The sequence below is a fragment of the Fukomys damarensis genome, unplaced genomic scaffold (genome assembly GCF_012274545.1).
Source record: "Fukomys damarensis isolate Sample0158 unplaced genomic scaffold, DMR_v1.0_HiC HiC_scaffold_18, whole genome shotgun sequence".
In the NCBI taxonomy this organism is placed as follows: domain Eukaryota; kingdom Metazoa; phylum Chordata; class Mammalia; order Rodentia; family Bathyergidae; genus Fukomys; species Fukomys damarensis.
Window position 1 is genome coordinate 52,056,949 of NW_022900930.1, and position 17,169 is coordinate 52,074,117.

The 17,169-nt window shown below is 43.4% G+C and overlaps 1 pseudogene; it reads right to left on the bottom strand.

The window, feature by feature from the left end:
- Positions 1-11,337: 11,337 nt before the first annotated feature.
- LOC117286779 overlaps positions 11,338-17,169 on the bottom strand; it is an 11,432-nt pseudogene continuing 5,600 nt past the window's right edge.

Below are 17,169 nucleotides of genomic sequence, written 5' to 3' on the forward strand. Positions count from 1 at the left end.
AAAAAAATAAAATTTTAAAAGGGCAAAAAAAAAAAAAAATAGAGAGTAGAGAAACCTTTCTCAAATGGGAAGGGGACCAAGAGATGAAGGGATGATAAAAGGAGTTAAGATGTGTTATGTCCATTTACCAACTCCACACAAGGACTGTAAACATTATGTGCTGCAGACACTGGCTAATAAATGAAAACGAAGTCCAGCCCTCTCAAACCTCTACTCCTAAGAGACTTTCCAGACCAGACTTGCCCAAAGAGTGCCAGCTGTCCTAGCCCAGGTAGGTGTTGATACTGAGTGACTCTACAGATAGTTTCAGTCCCTGGACACTAGGCATGTGGACCCTGTCACAAGCCCTTGTGCACAGACACTGGGGTTTATGTTTCCATTCTAAGGTGTTGGAGATGATTCGTTATGCAGCAGCAGACAGCTGATACACAGGCTCTGCAGTCAGACTGATCTGGCTGAAATCCTGGTCCTATCACTTATGCACTGTAAGACAGTGTACAACTAATTTAACCTCTCTGGCTCCTCCGCTTCCTCATCTGCACTCCAACCTTCTTTTCAAAGTCGGTGCCCTTAATCCTTTCATGTGATCCTTATGGCAGTGCGACATGAAGTAGGCGTGGGCCCTCAAGCTCTCCCTGTCCAAACCATCTATGGAGATGGTTGGGTACTCGGTCACCTGTCCCTGGAAGGAGCTCATTGTGCGCGGTGGGCTCGACCCCAAGCCAGCAGCTTACAGCCCTGTACTGTTTCTGTGAGAGATTAGCCTAGGGTTTTCATAAGTTTGTGTTTTGGTAGGAAAGTTGGTTGTTGACATTTTGTTTCAGTGATTAAAATTTTGGATGTAGCAATTGTTTTTTTAATTTAAATATTGTTTGCTTTTATTTATGTATGTATGTTTGGACCAGGGATTGAACTCTGGTCCTGGCACTTGGGTTTCTTGGAGAACGTGTGGTCATCTTTGCCCACCCAATCCTCATTCCGCGAGAACTCCGGCATGTGACGTGGGAGTTGAAATTCAGAGCGTCAGGGCACTCTGAGCGCCTGCTGATCTCCAGTTAAGGGCAGGGTGAGCGCAGTGAGGAAAAGCACAGGAAACGGGCGGGGGAGATCGCGAAAGCCTTACTGAGAATCACTTCCGCCTGGCAAGGAAAACAATTCATACAGACTTACTTTAAAATAAGTTTCAACTCCATAAAATTCTGTGAAAATTGAGTAACGGAGTCGAGTGTGGAAGTCTGTGCTGCCGAAGCTTTGTGTGCGTCCAACCCTCTCAGAACAGCACTGCACTTGCAGCTTCCCGTTCAGGTCGAGGGAGGAGGTGGGGATCTCACCAACCCGAAGGGAAAGAACCCTCGAAAAGACACTGACGTTTAGTTCTGCTTAAAAGTGGCCAGTATGCATTAACTTTTGGAAAAAAAATGATTTATTAGACCAAATGGTACTTGAAAAGTGGAATTCCTGTAGAGTATTGATAAATACATATTATTGCCCCAAATAATTATTTGAATAGCTAGAAAAATGTATCATTGCATATTTAGGATAGCTTTGTAAATCAAACAGCAATATCCTTCATGTCTTTTTAAATAATAGGGTGACTCATTCATCCACCAAAATGAATTGATTAAAGGCTTCCCATGTGCTAGGTACTGAGTGAACCAGGTAGAGGGGACGGAGAGCAATGGCCTGCGCAGCAACTGCACCAATGTGCCCTGTGCTCTCCTGAAGGCATGAACCTTACCAAACGAGGCTAAAAGCGATGCCTCAGTGCTAATGTGTGACAGCATGGCGGTGTGACGTGCTAGGAGGGTCACCTTTGTAGGGAAGGCCAGGAGCAGGGTGAGGGAAGTAGGAGCGGCAGGTGTCAGGGTGGACTTGGAAGGCAGCCCTGGGGGGTGGAGAGGAGGCACCTGGCCTGAAGTTGGCAAGTGCAGGCTGCTGCCTAGAGCCTGGGGCAAGTGAATTTGGAAGGGGAGAACAGCAGGGGCGAGAAGCGTGGCCTGCCAGACAAATGCACCCACTTACCCACAGCATTTCCGGTGCCAGAGCTGCAGACCTGCTCCTAGTCTGTCTGCTGGCCAGGGAGCCTTCCTAAAAGGCAAGCCTGTCTCTCGCCTGCTCTGGGCCCTCCTTCTCTCTGTGTGTCACTTCCACGATGAAATTAGAATGCAGGGGCGCCCTTTCTTTTCCACAGAGGGAAAAGGTCCACGGGGAAATGATTAGAGCCTTTAACATTTAAATATGTGACTGTAAATGAAGAGTCTGTTCTGGACATGCTTATCATAGTCCTGACGAAACTGCAAAGGAGTGGCTATGTTGTGCAACCAGAGGAAGCTGATTAAAGAAAAAGTGCAGACGCTCACTGCTCCAGAAACCCTGGGAAGAAGCGGAGTCTGAGGCCAGCCGCTTGCTTCCTCTAACCTGCCAGGGGCTTGCGCCTCGGACCCTTCCCCGCGGTGGACCACGGGCGTGCGCGCCCAACTCAGGGCACACTTACAGGAAATACCTCTTCTTTCCTTAATCTGTCATTTGAATGCTCGAAATACATTAAAATATTGTAAAGTAAAAGCAAGATGTAACTAGAAACGCTGAGGTTTTCTCTTATTTGTATAGAGCTAGTACCGTTGGGTGAACTATAACCAAAAATTTATTTAGCTTCAGTGTATTTTGTAGGTAAAGCCATACTATTAACATAATGATAAGAAATTAACTTTGAACTGTACCTATGACTAAAAGATTTCTAAGACTGAACGACACATCACTGTGCTAAACATGTACAAAGAAATAATTCAATTTGGTGAGTTACGAGGATACGAGGGAGACCTAGGATCCATGACGTTCCATGCCACGTTTTTAAGATGTTCCTATCAGTAGGAGGAAGGAACTCATTTATTTTCTCGGTAGGCCTTGCTTCTTCTCAATTTATCTTGTGGAAATGGATTCAATCGGCATCTCCCCTGATCACGGCCCGTTCAAATAATATATATCAGTACTCTTGGAAAAATTCTATTTGTTTCATCTTCTTTCCTATTCTTTTTCCTTCTTAAATGAACACTGAAATTTGCGTTTGATTTTTATCGAGAGACCTGGACACAGTAGAAGCAAGACAGACCAAATGTGAGTTTTAGTCCGTCCCCACACACTGGACTAGAGGGGCCCTTCTTTGTCTTGAAGGTGTTTATTGAAAGCCCCTAAGCCAAACCTGGAATGGGAGGCGTTTTACAAAAGCTGGTCTTAGCCTAGGTACCCGCCTGTGATCCCAGTGCTCTAGGAGGCTCAGGCAGAAGGACCCTAAGTTCTTGCTTGCTCGGGGCAATTTTGCATCTTGGTGAGACCTTGTCAAAGATAAAGAGATAAAATGAGTATGGCTGGCTTTGCTCAGCTCAGACCCCGGGTCCATCCCAGCACTGAGAGAGACACAGCCGGTTGTGATGTTACTGATTTCCAGTTTTACCATTAAATCAACTGGCAGAGCAGGGGAGAAGGCAGAGTGTGGAGATTCTATAAGAGGTGAAATGTTTTGTGTCTGCCATAAGATTCAGGCAGCAAGGAAGACCAAAGCCCATGCGCTTGGTCTCCTTCTCCACCTTGGCCAGTGTGCCCAGTGTCCAGTGCTGCCGCCTCTGCCTCCCGGTCTCTGGGCAAGGCGAGCCCCGCCGATCTGCAGTGGCCTCCTGCCTCCTCCTCCACTCCACCAGCCTGGGGTCCACGGGCCCCTTCCCAGGGAAGCCCACCCGCTGTGCTGCGCTCCTGTGTGGAACCAGTGTACAGGAAAAGTCGCTGGTGTCACCTCCTCGGACTGGTTTCCTCTTGGTGCTTTCAGGGACAGTGACAGATGTGGGTGCCTGTTGGAGCAGTGCCTGTAAGACAGAGAAAAACTATTTCCAGTCTTAAAACAAATACAGATACTGAAAAAGCCAGATGCAATTCAGACTGAGTTCAGTTCAGGAGTCACCCACACTTGTACATACTATACATGCTCCACAGGGAAAGCTGGGAGAACACAAGCAGGACGATGAAAAGTACAGGAGAAAAGCTCCCTGTACTGAAGGTAAACTCAAATGTGCATGCCAGAGAGCTGATTCGATGTGGAGAAGTTTGAATGAGAAGAGATCCATAATTGGCAACATGCTCAGCAAAAACTCACAGGGAAGGGCTGGGTGAAGGTGAGTTGCAGAGTGAAAAGCATGAGCTGGAAAAGACACCTCCGGAGAGCCACCCACAATGCGGAAAGCCGAAAAGGCAGTTCTTCACATTCGAAGAAAAATTATTTTGTGCGATCATCCATTAAAACTGGCATGGATGGAGAAGACAGAATAAAGACAATTTTAAACACGCGAAAACCCCAAACGATGCTCGCCAGACATTGCACTTGCAAGAACCACTCAGATGATTGTCACACAATATTTGAGTCGGGAGAGCGGGGGGGACGTGATCAGTGATCAGCGCATTGTTAAATGCGCTCATTGGAGGGAGGATTTATAAAAGCCTCAGTGAAAAGCCTGGACCAAAGCTCAGCAGAACGGGGACGGTAACAAGAGGGATGGAAGATATGTGTCCCGCTGGAGACCTCATCTTTACAGGATATTTTTTGATGGCTCTACATGGAAATGACTTTGGTGTTATTTTAGAAACATTTAATGTTTTCTGGAAGAAAAGAAACTTAATTGCCTGAATAGTAGAGACAGGGTGTGAATCTCTGAAGACTTTGAAGGAGGACCAAGCCATGGAGGAAGGGCAAGCGGGGAGAGGAAGTCGGGTGGGGGTTAGAGGCGAGATGTGCCCGTACCGCCACTCCGTGGTGAATGTGAATGTTATGTTCTGAAAAGACGCACTACTGGAAACTTTAAAAAGATGCAGAAAATAAAAGCTGATCTTCTAACATTGTTCAGTTCGTCTTACTTGTACATAATAAACTATGTTTTTTGGTTACAGTTGTAGAACCTTCTTGATAGTCATTATTTTCTATAAAGAATTGTACAACAGCACGAATTAGTTTTGAATGGATATTACTTAATAGGTTTTGAGATCGAAGTATTCTTTCCCACATGAAAATAAGCTGAGTGTCATCAGTGAAAAATGTAAAGCAGAGACCGTGAAGGGACTTGCAAAGATCACCGTAGAGAAAAAACCATGAAGACATGCTTTTTTGGCATTGCTTTTTGGAGCAAAATCATGTAAAATTCAAAAGCAGATTGACACTTTCAAGACCTCTGTCTCTGATGGAGTTCAAAGGAAATTCATTAGCAAAGATCCCTCCAGCTCCGGCTTCACACACATGAAAACAAACGTGACACACGCCGTCATCTGAATAACCCAGATGGCGTGAAAAACAGGACTGCCTGAAAATCTCCGAAGTAGGAACTTGGTACAGTTTTTAAAAGCTCAAAAAACCTGTACACAAAAAGACCAAAAATTTCCCAGAAGTCAAACAGTGCTTTGAGGAAAATATACCACTTTTTATTCACTAAGTTTTTCTTGATCTTAGAAGTATAAGGAGGGTGAACTCTGACCTGCCTTTCTAGACACCAGCGCTTATTAAAAAGACATAGCACTCTGAACAGTATGAAATTAACTCTGAAAGTAAAGGATGAATGGAACCAGGCAGCTCCTGTGGACTCACATTCACCTGAAATGCGCATCATACTGTGGACCCTGGGGAAGAAGAGAGTTTGACCCTTTGGAAAGGACTGGCAAATTAGCATATGTGAGGGAACTAGGAAATATATGCAAATGAATCAAACCACTTAAAGGACGATTTTCATCTAGGTTAAAGAGCAAAAGTAAAATAAATATTACAGTATGTGTAGAAAATAAACTATGTTTTTATTATATTTGTATTAGTCTTTTAAAGGCACAGCATCAACGCTGAAGTCATAAATAAAAAGGCCTTACTGTAATAGCCTCGATATTAAGAAACTTTCTATATTAATAAAAATAGAGGAAATAGAGTTTAAAAATTGGTAGAAATATTAAAAGGTATAATAGGATTATAATATAGAATATATAGTGACTCTGTGCAGCTCAAGATAAATTACCTAGGATCATATATAAAAATAGGCAGGCCGTCCAAAGTACATCAATACAAATGTTATTTAGGAAATGCTCCAGATAAAATCAAACAGATGCAGAGTAAAACAATGAAAAGCATCATTCCTACATGTTGCATCCATGGAAACCAGAAAGAGAAGCAGACTCCTGTGCCAGAGGAGACGGAGGGTGGACTGATTCTGCACTGGCTTCTGGAAGGGAGATGGCAGATGTGCAATGCAGATGGAAGCTCGCGCCAGGTGGCTTTATCCCCAGAGTCCCCACAACAAGTCCACAGTCGTGCGAGAACAGATCACGGAGTGTATTCTCTACACGGGCAGCCTGTGGAGCAAGAGGGGACAAAGCCTGCTGGCAGTGGTGGCATCCCAGCACACAGAGGCTGAGGCAGGAGGATCCCCATGAATTCAAGGCCTGCCTGGGCTGCATATTGAGTTCAGTGTCAGCCTGAACTATATAGTGAGACCCTGTCTCAAAAGGGTGTAAGACTTAAAAGTCTCACTTCCACTCCACGGAGTGCAAACAGCCCAAAAGGCCTTTGCAATGTTGGGCCCTAAAGCCCAATGAGGCTCCGCGAGTGCTATCCAGGAACGAGAAACCCAGGAAGGAACACACCAGGCTAGATGGTAAAAGACCTTTATTAGTCTGGCCAGACGGCACTCTCAGAACCAAGTGGCTGGCTCAGAGAGGCCCCTAGCTCAGGGGCTGAGGTCCTCTTACAGGGAGTAAAAGAGGGGGTTAACATTTTTGGGCTCACAGACAGGGGACAAAGGTCTGCTGACTTGAGCTGGTGGTCAGCAGTCACATGCTCAACAGTCACATATTGATGAGTGACAGGTACCACCCATAGGATGTCTCAAAGATCACCAAGACACTCCGGATGAGCAAACAGTTTGTCAATTAACTTGGGGCTCTATGTCTGGAGTCTCTAATTTACAGGTAGATTCAGATCCGGACTTCAAACAATACAAGAGTGATGCACATTCTTAGGCCAGGGCTGGAACAAAGGTCGGGGCTGTGGCTACAATGGGAGGGGTTCAGGACACTGTCTCCTAGGCCCTTTGCCATTTAGCAAGGGCTTGTAATTTAGGTCCCACAAGAGGGGGAGACAAAAAAAGAGCAAGCCTAATTAATGTGCATCAGGGATCATCTTTGAATTAAGGTACATGTGGCAAATGGAGTAGTGCGAGCAGCTGCAACCTGTGGAGGAGATTCCTGCCCTCTGCTGGATAATGTTATGGATAGAGAGAAGGTCAGAAGGTGCAGGGCAGGGGTTGTAGCTCAGCGGAAGGGTGCTTGCTCAGCACGCACAGAGTCTTGAGTTCAATCCCCAGTACTACACACACACACACACACACACACACACACACACACGGAATCAAAAAGTAAACATTTTAGAAGCAAGGATTCCCTCATTGCACAAAATATATATGTAAATAAAGGTATAGGACAGATAGGTCAGAAGAAGAAAACACCAAAGCGTTCCCCTCCAGGGAAACAGGCAAAATTGGGTCTGGTGTATTAAGAATAGCTTTCACATTTTTCTTTCTTTCTGTGCTGAATTTTTAAATTTTGCAACTAGTATCACTGCTCTATAGCACTGACACACACATTTGTCAGGCTTTGCAGTTGGACAGCAGGCGCCAGCGATCTTGCAGTGTTTTGACCTGCACACGCAGCGCTAGGGAGCAGTCGGACCCCGCACTCCTGGGCGCCACCGCCAGCTCCCCTCCCTTGGCCGTGATGCTGTCCCCTGAGGGAAGCAGAGGAGAAACGCCAGGGCCTGGGCTTGGCATCCTGCAGAAATACCAGGGGCATCGCCCTCCACAGATGTCTTCGTCATTTGAAAGCAGCAGCGTTCTATTGACAGTGCATTGTAATGTCCTAAAAGGGCCTGAGAGCTGTTCTGTACCTGTCAGTGGAACTTTGCTCAAATTGCAGGAGGGAGATGGAAATATTTCCTGCAGGACAGGGAGGGAGAAAGCACTGAGTTCGTGCCTTCTCCCCACGCAGAGAACCATGATGCCCCACTTGGAGGTGGCAGCGATGCTCTTGTCCCAGCACAGAAAGTCTGTTTCAGCCTCACTTCTGTCGGAGTCTGTCTCGGAAGGCCACCTTCTCCTGCACTCTCTGATAACCTGCCATCTGTTTATTTGCCAAAATAGAACACAAAGGGCTGAATGTCAGCAGATGCAAATAATGGATAAAACTAGGTTGTGTCTAAAAAAGTATTGTCACTGCATTTAATTATGACTTCATGGGTTGCTAATTAATTGCTTACCTTATATAACCAGGGAGCTTTAGGAAACAATTTGATATTTTCTTCAAAAGCTATTAAAATGATTTGTATGCATTGATATAAACCCTAAAGGCAAGGAAATACATTATATTTCCGATTTTAGGGAATTTGGATTTAGCATCTTTCAACATATCACTTGATTATGTGTTCAAGACATTTCCTACAAAGAGATAAAACAAATTTTAAGATGCTAGGATTTTCAAGGCAAACTGCCTAGAAAACCATATTCTTAGTAAGGCGCTATTATACAACTATTTTAACTACTAACTTAAAATTAAAAATTATTCTACATTTAAATTATGGCCATGTGGTACTCGGAAGGCTGAGGCAGGAGGATTGCTGTGAGTTCGAGACCATCCTGGGCTACACAGTGAGTTCCAGGTCAGTCTCAACTACATAGTGAGGCCCTGTCTCAAAAAAACAAAAACAAAAACAAAAAACCTAAATTATGGTCATGTGGTAGGATGTTTTAGTAAATTGAAAGCCCACCTTTCATGTCTTATCAAATGTTAAGTTGTTTAAGGAATACTGAGGTCTCTGCTAAATAAATTATCTCCGACAAAACTCAGTCTCGTAGGAAAGGTTATACTTGTCAGCTTAATGACTTGTAAGAATGTTCTGTTTTCTATAAAAGCACAGACACAGATATAATTATTTGCACATGGAATTTTAGCTTCAACAAGTTCTTGGTAGTGGAACCTAATTGTCATCTTTAGCTCACAGAAGTAAATTAAGAAATGTCATAGATCTGGAGGTCAAACACATCAAAGGGCATAAACACTGGATTGGGAGAATATTGTGCAAGCAAACGCACTGTGAGGCTCACCTTCCTGTTGACAAGCGCTCCAGGGTGTGGTGCGGGCGTCAACCCCAGCCAGCTTCCTGATGTCCTGTACTGAGCCCTGAAGCCAAGGGACAGCCTAAGGCGTCCGACTTTACCAGCGGAAAATCACTGCACAGCACACTAAAAATGGGCCATGGGGTTGCAGCTCCTTTTCCCCTTTGGGCCCCTGTGGCAAGGCCTTGTCACCCCTCTGAGGTCCTCCTCTGTCCGGTCCCTGGCTAGCTGCAGTTCCTGTCCCTGACTGCGCGTACACACGAGTTGTGTGTGTGTGTGTATGTGTGTTTGTGTGCGTGTGTGGACACGCCTCTCGTCACACCCGATGTGCTCCTGCTCCCATTTCCCCCAGCTACATCACAAGCTACCTGTGGCAAAAGGGCAGGTGGGTGAGCAGCAACCACGAATATTTAGGAACTATTTACCTGCGTGGCCAGGTTACCACTCTAAAGGGCTATAAAGGAGACAGGTCATCTTTGCCGATGTCATACAATGCTTTTCTTTTCTCGGATCTAATTTCAGATTTGTAAAATTCTTGAATATTCTTTTTAGCACTTTTACATATTTATTTCAAGGACACCGTGGCATGTTAATTAGTAGTGAAAATGCTAAAACATATATTTGTGTTTTGTGCGTATGATGTAGTAGAAAGGTCATAAGTTCCGACAGTAGAGGGGACTAACTTCCAAAAGGGTTAGATAACTGCGTTTTGATTCTCTCCTCACCTGTGAGTACAAGAGGACAATGAGAGCTCTCATTGCTGAGGTTCAGACATGGAGCTTGAACAGCACAGACTCTCCGAGCACCTTCTCTTCCTGGGACTCTGGGGACTAAACATGAGGCACAGTGTGTCTAAAACAGCCGAGAGCCCAGTGATGGCGATTTCTCTTTGCATGTCATCATTTTTATCCATTCTTTCTCTTTGTGCCTTTAAGGAAAATCTCATATTTACAGTCCCTCTTGGTACCTATATCTTTAAAGCTATGACTATTCTTTTACTATTTTTAACTTTGCAAACATAGCAACAGTTGCAAAATACACAGAATTCTTGTATCCCCTTCCTTCGCCTTCATGTGACGATGGCATCTTACACAACCCTCTCGTCATGGTGGGAACTGGGGAGATCACACTGACGTATGATGACCAGTCATCGTGTCAAGATATTTCATTGCTAGTTGTTAATAGTGTTCAACTAGTTCAATTAACTAGTTGTTAATAGTGTTCAGGGCATATCTGCCAGAGTTCCCCACTCTAAACTTACTTTTTTCTTCTTAATTAATAAGAAAATTGCTGTCTTTTGCAATTTCCTAATTATCCTGTTCCTCATCCACTTGCATTCTTTGTGCTTGATGGGTATTGATGCTTCTTGCCCGAAAGAGTTGGTACCTCTGTATTTGCCACTTGGTGATTTTTTTCCTCTTTCACCATTTCTTTGCTGTTTAGTAATCGGAATCCTATTTTAAGGAAGAATTTCCCCTTCTCATTGGCTCCTTTACTTAGCTATTAATATGTGTCAGAGCGTGTGTTCCAAACCATTGCAATTATTATTTATTTGTTGTTGAAACTGTTTGCAGATTTGTCCATGGTGTCTCTTTGAGTCTGCTCTTTTTCTTCTAATATGATCCACGCTTTTAGAAAAATTCTTACCTTCTAGTCCAGAAGGCTATCATAGGATTCCTTTGTAGTTCTCCATCCCTGGCTTTGGAATTCCCATTCACACAAGGGAATCTTTTTTATGGGAGAACGGTGTTTATAATCAGGATCTGTCTCCTAAGAGTGCTTGTTGCTACCCCGATGTCATTATGGGTCGACTGTCTGAACAGACGGGCTTCCATCCAGGGTGTGGCTGGATTCATTCCACGCATAACCGCATCCCTGCGCCTCGATCTCCGGCCTCAGCTCATAGGGACATCCCTGACTCAGACGCACATCACAAACTTTACTCCCTCTCTTCATATATTTTTTTTTAAATTTAGTAGCAAACTGCAAGTTTTTACTTATATTAATTTAAAAAATACTGCAGTGTCATAGAAGACTAATATTTATCCCCAGAACTTCAGTAACATTTCTAATAATCATGCATTTTATAAAAAATCAAAGCCCAGGGATATAAATAACTATTCATAAACTTACTTTCTCCTTGAAAAAGATGCACTTACAAACTTTTATTTTGCACTAAATTTAAAGATGGTGGTCTAGAAGTCACAAGTATTTCTGGATAAGGATGAGGGCCCTTCTGTTATCTTTCAATGTTTGTAGTATAATTTTGGCAAGCTCTTCTCCTTGGATATCAGTGGTGCCCAGTGATTGCCTGACTTTTGGGGTCCTTGTGGGTTTGGTACTAATAAGTGCACAGTCCCCGGACAGAGGCATCCAGTGATTGGTGAAGGCAGGTTCAGTCATTTGGCTCACAGCGTCTTCTCTCTTGCTCTGGGTCCATTGCTGGGCTACACCAGGGTGCAGGTGCGCTGGGTTTCCCTTTGCCAAGGGAGGATTAATTACTGCTAAAGAGCAGGGGGTGGTGCTGTGGTCACACGGTGTCACCCTCTGAAATGCAGCAACAGCATTGTCCCAACTGTGCTTTACCAGACAGGGAGGCAGCTTCATAGCAGAGCAGTCTTGGGTTTCACAGGTAAAAAAAAATTCTTCGTTTTGAGGAGCCGAGTGGGACCTAGAAGTTCCCGGAGAAGAACTGTTTTTATGAAGTTGAGAGGATCCACATCACTCCTCCTGTGGCCTGTGATTTACAGGTATGTTCAACGGTGACTCTGTTTTCTTTTTGTCACATAAGGAATAGTCCTTGAAGTACTCTGTAACTTTGTTTTCTTTCACTGGATAACAGCTTCAAGAACAGTTACCTCTTCAAATGCTCTCCGAAGTGGTTCAAGATCTATTCAACATTTTAAGAAAGATGGTCTTTCATGTGTGTTTTGTTGCCCACCCACGTTCTGTTAGTGAGATCATCGGAGCTCGATGAGGCACATCGAGTGCAAACTCTCTTCATTAGTGTCAGGTCCATGTCCCTGTGATACACCACACACGATCTGCAGGTGACTTCTGTAAAAGGCTGTTTCTGGGTAACACTTCCCACGTGTAACTGCAGATCGTGCTTCATGCTGGCCCTCGTTTTTTGTCCAGGCTCATAGTTTTCAGGTGGCATAGAGATACTTGTCCCTCTCTCTGGTGAAGGTTCGCAGCCACATGACTGAGAAGGCCCACATGCGTAACTCTGATAAACCAAAATCTGCAGTCATAACGTGGAATTCATTATCCAGTGAGGTATTTTGAGTCTTCAAGTCATGATGGCGTAGAGGAGGAATACTGCTGTGCAGGTAATTTACACCAAGTGCAATTTCGTGCAGGATGCAAAATCTTAAAGACCAAGCAATCTTAGGATACTCGGTTTTCCTGTGTAGGACTTCATTCAGTGATCCATTTGGCGCGTATTCAGTAACTATTCCTAAAAATTCAGGCTCAATGCAGATGCCCCATATTGGAAGAAAATAACCGAAGCTGGCTTTGTGTAAAATTTCAGCTTCTCTTAAGACATCGTCTCTTGCACTGTCCAGCAGCGGGGTGTGGGTGTGCAGGTGTTTCACGGTCACCTGGACACACCAGTCCTCGGGGCAGGCGGCCCGCACTGGGCCTAGCTCGGTGAGCCTGTGGGACGGGCCGGTGGCCAGCGTGCTGCAGAGGGATGCCTTGTCACCCCGGGCAGAGCCCTGGCCACCCTCTGAAGCCCAAGGACTCCTCTCGCATCCCCCACCCCTCTTATTTTGACTTCCTTCTCCCACTGAGAAACCTGGCTCTCATCGTAAAAAGTATTCCATTAATTGTTTTCTAAAAATCAGAATACAAAAATTTATTTCAGATTTGCTAATCCATAGACTTGTGAAAAACAGTTTTCCATTTAGAGTATAATATTTTGTTAATGTTTTTGTTTTCAGTCTCATGCAGTCAAAATGATATTTTCCGAGTTATTCGGGTTATTTTTAATTTTTTTCTTTCGCTTTTCTTTGTAGCTCTGTAATACTTTTGCAAGGCTGTTCATTTACTGTTCCTGTTATTCCAGTTTGGACATAATTAGTATCCTCGTGTATTTTGATTGCTTATTTTTGAGTGTGAGAATTATTACCATAGTACTAAAGGTAGACATTTGAAACATTTTACACAGGAACTGTTTCTGACTCCCTCTTTTTACAAAGTCCCCATTAGTCTCCTGACCTCTTCCCTGCAAGCCCCCAGTAGGCAAGCATTCTTTCTACTTATAACTGATCACTTGCTTATTTTTTGGCAGGTAATGAGAAATGTGTATTTTCCTGTTTGCTTTTTTCTCATATGTAGGTGGTCACATGCCCCTCTTGCGTGTGAACACACACACACACACACAGAGGTACTGGGAAAGACTCCCTGTCAGTTCCCAGGAGACTTCCTCATTTATTTATTCATCACATTCTACCTGTTTCTGTATACAATACGGACGTTTCAATATACCACAGTTTATTCATTCATTATTTTGTGTATGTTGCTTAAGTTATTTCAGATACTTTAAAATTACATACATTTATTTTTATATTGTTGGATGTTTATCTTCTGAAGAAATCCCCAAGAGTGGCACTGAGAGTCTGATAACGTGGCAATGTGATTATTTTTTGCTTAGGCTTTTTGATCCAGCTATCCAAAAGGGACTTTACATTTTTCAGTTACGCTATAACAGTGATAGTTTTTTTCCACTAATTTAGCTTAAGCAGAGTTTTCATTTTTTTTCCCCTGAGGTCCTATATTGTTTTGGTAGAAAAATGTAAGGTTATATATACACATGACTCGTGTCCCTTACATAAGTATGTTTAGTTATGCAAATGAACTAGAAGCGACTTGTCTGCTAACTTCTATTTATTTCTCTCCAAAGTTAATTATGGGAAATGAGTTTTTATTGCAAAAGTTATATTCATATTATTCTCTGCATATATTTTCAAATACCTAACCTGGTACACTTTGGTTATGTTGATTTTTAATTCTAAATGGTCCCACTTCAATTGCTTTGTCTTGTGCAATTTTACTAAAATTTTTCAAAATCAATGTGTGTATCTTCAGTTGGATATCCCTATTTTTTCCCCGAAATGAATTCAGTTGTAGGAAAGATGAATGTGAGTCAATAATAAGAATACAATGAATTTTACAAAGAGAGTAAGAAAATAAATGTCAGCAAAAGACCCACACAGACGCCTACCGGGGAGGACGTGCTGAGGACACTAACACGAGTGGAAAGATGACTTCGCACATTTCTCAATGTACAAAAGCAAATAACTGACGAGCTGCACCACATACCTGCGAGAACGATGACCGGAGTTCAGGCCACCAACGGCGCCAAGTGTGAAGCGACGCAAGGCCTCGCAGCCAGCTCGGCAGCTTTGACAGAAGAAAGAACACGTCCTTACCCTCGGGAGGGAAACTGCACCGGGTCACACCGGCGTGACTGTGTGGGGACAGGGTGTCGGTAGCGGGGACCTGTGTGCTTGTGTGACTGACTGTGTGTGTGGGATGGGACTACGTTGGAACTCTATTTCTTCTACTTAATGTTGCTAACCTGATACTACTTCAAAAACTTAAGGCTTTTGAAATAAGAAAATAATATTGTAGAAGAGTTCCGTTTCTGAAGAGAGGGCTTGAGGAGCTCTTCCATGAAACAACCATATTTTCCAGGGCTTATGGAGACAGAAATGGACGTTTGCAGCAATCGTTCCATTTGTCTTACATGTGTCTGGAGTCAAAGCACTTTTTTCCAGGGGTGCAGTAGGGTACCTTGGTTCATGAATGCTTTTGTGCATGAACAGTTTAGTTCACACATGGAAACGTTTGGCAACATTTTGTTTGCTAACTGCATCTGGATGCAGTGACAAACACCACCTTGGCTGTCTTCCTCATGCGAACACAGATATGGCCCTCTTTCGCAAAATCCTGGAGCAAACTGAGTTCGTGAGTCGAGGTGCCCCTGTATGTGGGTGGCCTCGTGGAAATTTGCCACTTGAACCTTAAACTCACCCCTTCCCACCGCCACACTAGCTGGCAGTTGGAGGTGTGTGGCAAGAAGAGCTCTGGAGTGTGCCCCTCCCTCCCAGCCCATAGCTTTTATTCCCGAGAGTGCAGCTCGGATGGTGAAGGCTCCTTCCTTCAGCTTGGACTCTGCAGGTTTCAGCATCCACCTTGCATCCAGCAAATCACAAGCACTGGGGTTCTGCTTGTTCCCGAGGCAGTGCGCATGTAGTGTGGTGGTTCCAGGCTGGAATACGGCTAAGAAGACAGAAGATTACCGTTCTTTTTGCAAAGCCTTGGTCATAAAATGGAGTGTCATTCAGAAAGATGAAAGCCCCAGTTCTAGCTCCAAACTCTAGAGGAGTGAGTCAGAAATTCTGACTGTGGAATGGACAGTCCACTATCACATAGAGGTCTGAGCTCCTGTAGCGATTAATATTACTTGAAACAGTGTTGGGGAGTCCAAGCCAAAGGCATATTTCTAACTCAAAGACATTCTGGTACAAAGCGATTAAAACAAGACGGTCTGTTCCACAAGACCAAGCATTTACCCAAGTGAATTGGGGAAAATAAAAGCTGAGCAGAGGCTCACTAAAATCAGAAAAAGTACTAAAGATATCCTCCCACGTTAATCTTACAAAGGTGATCACATTTCATTAGGTCACATTAAAGACCAATTTATTCCTCAGAGCACTGTCAAAAGAAGTAGAGCAATTAACAGGCAGTAAAGCCTAAGAACTGGATGGGATAGATAACAAGGGAGACAGACTACAGGGAGTTGAATATGGGAGTACATAATGGGAAAAGGAGGCTCAGCACGACTGGGTCAGGCCGGAAGTGTCTCTATTCAGGAGCAGGGTCCACTGTGTGGTGGTTTTCAGTCGAGTACCCAGGAAAGAAGTGGACAACTAACAACGGCAAGCACTCTGGTTGCAGGTGATGGTGAAGGGAATGTATTCTTAGAGATTTTCATAATCCAAGGAACAAAAAGAAAAAAGGAGCAGTAGAGAAAATAATGTGAGTTGTGAGCAATACACAAAGCGTCAAGCACATCAACACACTTCCAGTAGGAGTGCCAGAAGGAGTAGAGTAGAGAAACAGGGCAGGTGACTAGGCCCCCAACTTATGGGAATCTCCCAGATATGACCAAAAATTCATGTGAACACTCAAAAAGCTCAGTGGGTTCCAATTATACAAATAAAGGAGCTCTAACCCAGGACCTCGGCCAGTGCTGAGACAAGCAAAAACTGAAAACATGAAGACAAAAATAGGTACAGCAACCAAGCTCAGAGTGACAGCTGATTACTCCTTGGAAGTCATGAAAGCCAGAGGCAGTGAGATAGAAATCAGAACGTTGTAAAAAACTTAATGTAAAAAAGAATTTTATGGTCAATAAAGTTATCTTTCAAAAATGAAGGTAAAATACAGAGACTTCTAGAGAAATTGAAAATAAGACGTGTTAATTTGCTCTTGCTTTACAAGAAATTCTAAAGGAAATTCTACAGGCTGAAAATTCTAGTTTTCTGAGAGTGATTCCAGAAAAAATGTTTTCCATACTCATTTACAAAAAGACCACTTATAGGTAATTATGTAAGCATGAGATACAATATAAAGTCAGACTAATTCTCCATGCTTTCCTGAAAAATTTGAAAAATTATTGTCTGATGTAAAATGTACTCAGTTATGTTTATGAAGTTGAAACATAATTCATAAAAATTATTTGACTGTAATGATAAAATATGTGGAAATATATGTTGGAATAAAGATAGAAAAACAGAGTATTAATTCACAAGAGCAACTAAAATAGGAAATCAGCAGAATATTGACATACTACTATGCTTGCACTCCCTTCTCTCAATGCATGTTTTTCAGATATTTAAATTTAAGTGAAGTAATAGTTAAAATGTGTTTGGGTGATGTAGATGTATAAATGTGTGTGGAGATATATATATAT